Below are 7,435 nucleotides of genomic sequence, written 5' to 3' on the forward strand. Positions count from 1 at the left end.
CAGCCCAGGGCAGCTCTGTTAGGTGCACTGTAGCTGCTGTCTTTTAAAGAAGACACAGGACAGAATCCTGATGTGCAGAGTACCTGCTTCCTTTTGGAAAGGTACCTTTATAAAGGTACATCCTAGGATGGGGGTGCTGGGCCCTCAGGGATTCCTAGTTCTTTTAAACCACTTTAGATTGGTTACTTTCTCGCACTATTGCAGCCTAACCTCAGTGAGCCAGGGAACTCACTACCTGCCCCCTATCCTACCCCAGTTCTTCAGGTGGAGTTTGATAGTCTAGTTTCCTTTTTTCAGATACTATTTTCATGTTTGTGGGAATCTTTGTAATAAAATGGTACATTTCTATAAAAAAAAGGCAGAGGCGGTAAAATGTGCAACATGAATTCAGGAAAATCTAACTTCACTGTAAATGTTCGTTAAAATCACAATTAAAATTTTATAATGAAAACAAAACAAAGAAACAAAAAACAAAGTACCAGCTATTGAGCACAGTAATTTGTATTGAGTCTCCAGGAGGGAAGTGTTCCCAGAACACTTGATTGTGCTCATGTGAAAACTATATTCAGACCAGGAAGCAGTAGTCAGAATAGAGCAAGGAAACACTGCATGGTTCAAAATCAGGAGAGGAGTACTTCAGGGTTGTGTCCTGTCTCCATACCTTTTCAATCTATATGCAGAACAGATAGTTCAGGAAGCTGGGCTTTATGAGGAGGAATGTAGCATCAAGATTGGAGGAAAACTCATCAATAACCTGCATTATACAGATGACAAAACCTTGCTTGCTGAAACCGAGGAGAACCTGAAGCGCTTGCTGCAGAAGGTCAAGAACTGCTGTCTTCAATATGGATTGAAGCTCAACATCAAGAAAACAAAGATTCTCATCACTGGGCCAATTGGCAGCACCATGATAGATAGGACGAGATTGAGGTTACTAACAATTACATCTTGCTTGGTTCCATAATCAACAGTCTTGGCACCAGTAGCCAGGAATCAAAAGATGAATTCCACTAGAAAAATCTGCTGTCAGGGACCTCTGAGAGTAATTGGTTTAGGTAAACAATGTTATAGAAATGGACACCATAGAATTTTCATTCTTCTTTTAAACAAGCAGATTGTAATACTCGGAGGCACTTCTGAGTGTTTTCTAGAAATGCTGAATGTTTTGTACAATGTATATGAACTCTGTAAGTAAACCAGTATAAAATAAAAATTTTATTTACATTTTTTTAAATCTAGGGTTTTTAATATAGTCATAATACTCTAAATCTTAAAAATGATTTTTCTTTTCTGTCCAAAGTATGTTAGATGGAGCCTCAGAATCCTTGCCTCCAAGGATGCGCCCAGTTTAACCCTCTCCAGCATGAATCTGTTTTCCTAGCAGTCCATGGTACTCTCAATACTCTTCTCCAGCACCACAGCTCAAAGGCATCAATTCTCCTTCTACCCGCCTTGGTCATTGTCCAACTCTCTGATGCATAACAACAGAATCTTCTGAGCTTATCTAATATTTGTGTTGCTGCTGCTGTTGTTATGTGCCGTCAAGTCGCTTGCGACTCATAGCAACTCTATATACAACAGCCCTAAATTCTGCTCTGTTTTGTGCCAGTCTCACTGTCTCCAACACGCCCAGCCCAATTACCCCAGTCACTGAATCAGTCCACCTCATTGAGGGTCTTCTTCTCCTGCGCTGTCCCTCCACCCTCCCAAACATAAAATCCCTACATGTCCAAAGTATGTCAGACGAAGCCTCAGAATCCTTGCCCTCAAGGAACAGCCTGGTTTAACCCTCTCTAGGATGAACCTGTTCATTTCCTTTGCATTCAAATAATAAAATGTTCTCTTTCCTTCATTTATAAATTAACATAAAAGAATATTCACATTCACTTTAAAAAAAAAGTTGTGACCTTTTAAATGCACAGCTTCAGATCTATCTTTCTTTCTTTTTTTTCAGTGCAGTATACACAATTTATCCAGTTTTTCTCAGTCTTACCCCCACCCTGATATCAGTCCCATTTTACAGCAGTGGCACCATGCAATATTTGTCCTTTTGCGACTGAGATATCTCGCTCATCATAATGTCCTCCAGGCTTACCCATTTTGAATAGTATTGCATGGGTTCCTTGTTTTTCAATGCAGCATAGTATTCCATTGTGTGAATATACCACAGCTTCTCTATCCATTTGTTTGTTGATGGGCACCTGGGTTGTTTCCAACTCCTTCCTATTGTGAACAGAGCTGTGATAAACATGGGTGTGCATATATCTGCTTGGATGTCAGTTACGGTCTCTTTGGGATATATTCCCAGTAGTGGAATTGCTGGGTCAAATGGTATCTCTATTTGCAACTTTTTGAGAAAGCGCCATACCGCCTTCCACAATGGTTGCACCATTTTACATTCCCACCAACAGTGAATAACTGATTTTTGACAAGGAAATTAAATCGGTTAAATGGGGAAATGGCAGCCTTTTTAACAAATGGTGCTGGCAAAATTGGAAAAATATCTGCAGAAGACTCAAGCAAAGATCCACACCTCACTCTATATACAAAAACCAACTCAAGGTGGATCATGGATTTAGGACTAAAACCAAGGACTATAAACTTCATTAAAGAAAAGCTTGGAAGAACTCTAGTAGTCCTAATCCAGATCTATCTTTCAAGGGACTTCTGCGTATGTTAAATCTGCGTATGTTAAATTTCCTCTAGTCAGCTAGTAGCAAGCCAGTTCTTAACCGCTTGCATCCCCACTGCCATCAAGTCGATTTCAACTCAAAGTTTCAACTCATAGGCTTCAGAGGCTGTGAATTTTTACAGGAAGAGGTTGCTCATCTTTCACCTATGATTTCACTCCTTTGGCCTTCCAATTACCAGTGCACATTCCATTACCACATTACCATAACACACATTCCTCCAAAGCTCCTTGAAGACTCAATCTTCCTTAAATTATATTATGAAGTCAGTGGACTTGGGGTTCTAAAATTATTCTCTGATATTTTTTACTTGGATCATTGAAGAGGGTGGAAAATGTCTGATTTTTATGTTCTAATCCCTGCCACATATTAGTTAACAGTCTAGAATATGAATGAAGTGAGAAGGGCTTGATATCAAGGATTTTCACTTTCTCCTCCTCTGATTCCATTACTATTAACAAATCCTCAGAGATTAAAGTAACATTTGACTAATTGTGCGCTTAGAGCATTTAGATCTCAAGGCCACACAACTAAATAGCTCACCTGTGTTATCCAGATCTCCTGTTCGTCTAGTACAGAGAGCGGAGTAGCCATGTGTCTCCTCTAGAATGACCACCCGTCTCAGGACACCTACACTCAGTCTGTCTTTCGGCCAGTCATGAGTGAGAAGTCTCAGACCTCATCACCTATCAGGTAAGGGAGGAATGGTGGGCACTTTTGTCACGTGCCAACAGAGACCCAGGGTAGGCTTGTGAATGTGGAGAGGGATGGTGGACATTAATGGGTTCAAGGATATTGTTTCCTCCTCATTAACACAAGTAGCACCTTTGAGACGGTCGGATGGGAGGCCCTAAAGTTACAGGTTTCGGCTCAGAGACCTGATAAGCTTCTGTTGCTGTGTCTGGTGAAGGTTCGAGAAGACTAGAGTTTTTATTTCTTCTACATTGGCTGTAGCTCAGGTAGACACTTGCCTACCAGAGCAGAAAATGGGTCCTTCTCATGTGCCCATTGACAATTGTTAATGACAGTGACAATGGTGAGGAAGATAATGTAATCACAATTTCAGCAACATTTCCTGAAAGCTGCCCAGGGCTAGGCTAGATTTTCTATGTCACTTGCTTCCTTCTTCTGCACAACTGTTGCTCTATACCATTGGGTTAGGACCAGCTTACAGCTGACATTCATTCCAGTGGGTTTTCAGAGATGGTAAGGAGACTGCCCCTCTGTCTCATACAACGCAGCTGTTAGATTTGAACTGTGTGCCTTTGGGTTGGTAGAGAAACTCCTTAGGACTGAACCCCCAGAGCTCCCTTCTGCACAACTACACCCAGAAAAGAGAAACATGTTGTCTTTTCACAGAACAGAAAAATAATGTTATTGTTGTTATGTGCCATCGAGTTGCTTGCAACTCATAGCGACCCTCTGTACAACAGCTCTGAACCCAGCTCTATTCTAAGCCAACCTTATCATCTCTGACACATCAACCCCCCCATTACTCCAGCCACTGAGTCGACCCATCTTATCAAGGGTCTTTATTGTGCTGTCCCTCCACCCTCCCAAGCATGATGTCCCTCTCCAGGGACTGTTCACTCCTTGCAACATATCCAGAGTTAGTTAGTCAGACAGATCTTCAGAATCCTTGCCTCTAAGGAGCAGCTTGGTGTTACCCTCTCTAGGATGAACCTGTTTGTTCTCCTAGCAGTCCATGGTATGTATATTCAATACTCTTCTCCATCACCACAAGTTAAAGATATCCATTCTCCTTCTATCATCCCTAGTCATTGTCTAGCTTTCTGATACATAGCAAGTAATTGTGAAGACAGTGGCCTGGATCAGATGCACCTGTTACTTAATGTATCATGAGGCAGAAAAGGTTAACACTAGTTTTCACTTCATGCTATTTGCCACCTGACCTGGCTACTGACCAATTCCCTTCCTTTCTTTGTTCTCTTCACGCAGAGACCACCTCCTCACTGCGCTCTTTTCAGGAGGGGCAGGGGAGGTTGCTGCTATGTCACACTGGTGGTGCTTCTTGCTGCATCAACTGTTGGAAAGATACTTGAAATTACAGGAGACAATCACAGAAAGGGTTGGCAAATGACAATCCAGGACAGAATTTTTTTTTCTCTCTCTCTCTCTCTCATTTCTGCTACTAGATTTTGTTTGCCCTGTACATTTCCTCCTTCATCCTTCTAATTGAGTCCATCTCCATCTCAAATGAGCTATAACACAGAGTCTTGGATCCAATTCCAAGACAGGAAAATAATACCAGTTTAAACGTTTAACTTAGTTATGTCTTTGGTCAAGGTCTCCAGACTTCTGCTTTATACATTGTGATATATGAGAAAGCAGAATGGAACTGTGCAGCACGCAGGAGCAATAACTTTGTAAATTATTACCTAACTTGGGAGGGACTGGAGAGCATTATGCTGAGTGAACTAACTCAGTCTCAGAAGGATAAATATCGTATAAAACCGTTATTTTAGAATGAGTATAAGGATCCAGGAGGGGTGGGAGAGGCTGGAAGCAGAGGGATGTGGATGTGCAGAGGGAAGGGAGGATTTAACATTGGGTTGTACAATTTGATGGGAGAGGCGGTGGGAGAAATTGAAAGAAATTGTTCTAATTTGTATTTGAATTTTGTAAATAAACTAGTGGAAGAATAAATTTAAAAAAGATAAAACACATATATGTAGTTAGGTGATGATTAAAGGCATTGTGACTATTAAATTATATCTAGAAAGAAGAAAATAATAGTGCAAGGGTCTCAGAGAGTTGCAATTTAATTTGAATACTGTATTCTCTAATTCCTATCTCTGTAGCACAAGGTAAGTACATCTGAACTTCTACCAAGTCATCAATATTAATCCATAACTGATAAAAATCTGCATGGCTGTAAGGACTGAACAGATAATCAATAATACATATGTGATTGAATATGGTGACAAGCATGATTAAATATGTAATAAATGCATATAGTATGGATGCATATAGATCATTATTAGATCAAAAAGTTCTATTTTTCTCTAAATCCCTGGAAGAACATTTAATTTATTTCATTCTGATATAAATACATAATGAATGTGTGGAAGGAAACAATTGAGTGTCTTTCATTTCTGATTTCCCTAGAGCTTACAGCATGCTTGACAAAGTGGGTTACAATCATAAGAAAGAAATGAATATGTTAAATATTTACTAGACCTTGGGTTCCTTTGTTATTTGATGCACAAGAATAGAAAAAAAGATTGTCTCTCTTCCACGTGCTGAGGACCTTCTTACCTGGGCTTTCACCCTAACAAGGATGTCCCACTGGACTGGAGACAAGATACAATAGGGCAGAAAGGTGTCCATCCCATGGATATACTATGTAACCTAGTAGTTTCCATTTAATATAATGTTCAAACTTCATAAGGTGGTGTTTTTCTAATAAAATGGTAGAGATATTCATAAAAATGAAAGAGAAAGAGGTAATAAAAGAAAAGTAAATCTTGGGGAGTTCTGGTGGCCTAGTGGCAAGAAGCTGCCCTGCAATCCCAGAGGTACGTGGTTCGAATACATCAGATTCTCTGCTGGAGAAGGAGGGGCAATCTCCTCCTGTACCAGTCAGATCCAATTTGATGGTACACACACAAAAAAAATAATAAAAGACAATAAAATACAAAAGAAAATTAAATCTTGTAATGTGAACCTGAGCCTGGACCTTAATACATTTAAAGACTGCAACGTATTTATGCTCAAATTTCCTAGGACATGATAAGTTTCTGTTTCTCACATAGAAACAGATAAAAGGATATTGAATTCTTTTTATTTAATGAGATGAGATTGTACCATAATTATTCAAATTCTGATTAAAAATAACTGACCAAATATTCATCAGGGCCAACCTTTCATTACCTGTCACAAATATCCTACAAATACATGTTATTCTCATTTCTCGGTAAAAAAGGCCAATGCAGAGAAGTTGAGAGATTAACATGTATGCGTCCCAAATTTGAGTCTGAAAGAATTGGATTCTGATCTTGTTCTCATTTTTATCCCAGGGTTCTGTCTCTTCAATTGGAGCTGAATGATAGTGTTTCTTTTCTAATTCCTTTGATTCCAGATGAAAAAAACAAAGACAGAACCAACAAGTCTTCTACTTACAGCCAGGTGAGTTGGACTGTGATTTAAAAGAATGGGCCAAATGACTTATTGGAATATTTGAAGCATGAATGCTGTTTTTTATTGGGTTTTCTATGAATAGTAATGATTTTAATATCCTATTTTGACAATCTACGTTTAGGAAATAGTGTTACTTAGAACATACAAGGAATTGGTGAGCTAAGATAGATTGGCATTGGCCACTTTGAAAGAGATAATCACATGATTTCCTATCCCAGGAATAAAAATTAAGGAAGAATTGTGTTGCATTCACAGGTAAAAAAACCATTTCAAAATCTATCCTAAAGTCCAATGCTGTGAATAACATTATAATATCCATGCACATATAATGAAGACCTGTTAACACAACTATCATCCAAACATATGCACCAAGAATTAAAGCCAAAGAGTAGGGAAGTGAGTCTACCGACTTTTGCAGTCAGAAATTGGCAAAACATGCAATCAAGACGCATTAATAATAGGTAACTGAAATGCAAAAGTTGGAAATAATGGAGGAAAAATATCATATGAAAGTACAGACTTGGTGACAAAAATGAGGCCACAGATCAAGTGAGTGAATTTTGTAGGTTCAATGATTTGTTCAG

The 7,435-nt window shown here is 39.2% G+C and overlaps 1 pseudogene; it reads left to right on the forward strand.

The window, feature by feature from the left end:
- The window catches only part of LOC102849436, a 7,460-nt pseudogene extending 1,571 nt beyond the window's left edge, over nt 1-5,889 (forward strand).
- The last annotated feature ends 1,546 nt before the right edge of the window (nt 5,890-7,435 follow it).

This window comes from Elephantulus edwardii, unplaced genomic scaffold (genome assembly GCF_000299155.1).
Source record: "Elephantulus edwardii isolate Elephantulus edwardi_28Jun2011 unplaced genomic scaffold, EleEdw1.0 scaffold00237, whole genome shotgun sequence".
Lineage (NCBI taxonomy): Eukaryota > Metazoa > Chordata > Mammalia > Macroscelidea > Macroscelididae > Elephantulus > Elephantulus edwardii.